Here is a 1,441-nt window from a genome sequence, read left to right as displayed (position 1 = left end):
TATTCAAATTAAACAATTAACAAATAATTCAATTTAACAAAACAATTAATCAAATAGTTCAATGTACTAATAATAATTAAACAAATAACAAAATTAAATTCACTTAAATTAAATAAGTCACATAATACCAATAATTCAAGCAACAAAACAATTTAAACACATAAAATACAACAAACTAATTAATCAAAATTTCAAGACTATCCTTTTTAAAATTAGGGGTATTACACCGACCTCCCATTGTTCAAGGAAATCACGATGCTCGTGTAGTACCACCGATTGTGAATCCTCCTCTTCTTTTGAGAGATCATTATGTGCCAAATCAGTATAATGCACCAACATGCATTCAATTACCTCCATTTAGAGCACACCATTATGAAATCAAACCACAAATAATTCAAATGCTTTCTAATTACCATGGGCTACCAAGTGAAGAACCTTACAAGCATTTGGATGAGTTTCTTGAAGTGTGTTCCACCGTGAAATACGCGGACATACCGGAAGAGGTTTTGAGGCCCTTAAAGATAAAGCGAAATATTGGTTCAACAATCTAAGGCCTTTTTTGATAACTTCTTGGGCAGAAATGCAACAAGAGTTCTTGAAAATTTATTATCCGGTTTCAAAGACCAATGCAATGAAAACTTCAATTTGAGAATTTTCTCAAGAGGAAGGGGAGATGTTTCACGAGGCATGGGAGCGCTTGAATGACTTACTTAGGAAGTGTCCACATCATGACATTCCTAAATGGCAATTGGTTCAATTTTTCTTTGAAAGTTTGTCGGATAATTATAAAGGAATGGTTGATGCTTCTATGGGTGGTTCTTATCTTGATAGGCATGAGAATGATATATGGCGTCTATATGAGAGCATGAGCGAGAATTCAATGCATCGATCCTTATCTTCTAAAAATGGTAAAAATCTAGGTGGAAGGAAGAATGTCGGCTTGTATTAAGTTGACCATTCCAATGATATAGCCACTGAACTGAAGTCTTTATCCCAAAGGTTTGATCAATTTTTAATCAACCAGAATTCGGCGAATCAAGTGTTTTCCTCCCCTAGCCATACTCATCATACTTCCAATGAATCTTGTATGACTTGTTCTAGTGTTTTACATTCGACTTCCAATTGTCCGCATGGACATATGCAAAGTGAACACCATGAATAAGTGAATGCCGTTTTCGTCAACTAAAGGAATAATCCCTATGGCACTCATTATAATGTCGGGTGGAGGAACCATCCAAACTTCTCTTGGAAAAGCCAAGGGGAAGGCTCAAACCCTCCCCAAAGTGGTTTTCAAGGAAAGTATGTTCCACCCCCAATGCAAAGCCAAGGTTCCCAAGGTTATAGATCATCTTACCAAGCACCGCATAGAAACTAATTTTCAAACTCTCACTTTCCAAATCAATCTTCATATTCTCAAGGGAATTCAAGAAGTCCCACTTTT

At 35.9% G+C, this 1,441-nt stretch overlaps 1 pseudogene; it reads right to left on the bottom strand.

The window, feature by feature from the left end:
* Positions 1-636: 636 nt before the first annotated feature.
* Positions 637-735, bottom strand: LOC132305722 (small nucleolar RNA R71; annotated as a pseudogene).
* Positions 736-1,441: the final 706 nt, after the last annotated feature.

The sequence above is a fragment of the Cornus florida genome, unplaced genomic scaffold (genome assembly GCF_030987335.1).
Source record: "Cornus florida cultivar Cherokee Brave unplaced genomic scaffold, ASM3098733v1 CherokeeBrave_3.0.0_Hap2_Chr04, whole genome shotgun sequence".
Lineage (NCBI taxonomy): Eukaryota > Viridiplantae > Streptophyta > Magnoliopsida > Cornales > Cornaceae > Cornus > Cornus florida.
Note: the sequence above shows the minus strand (reverse complement) of the source record. Positions and strands in the feature narration are given on the sequence as shown.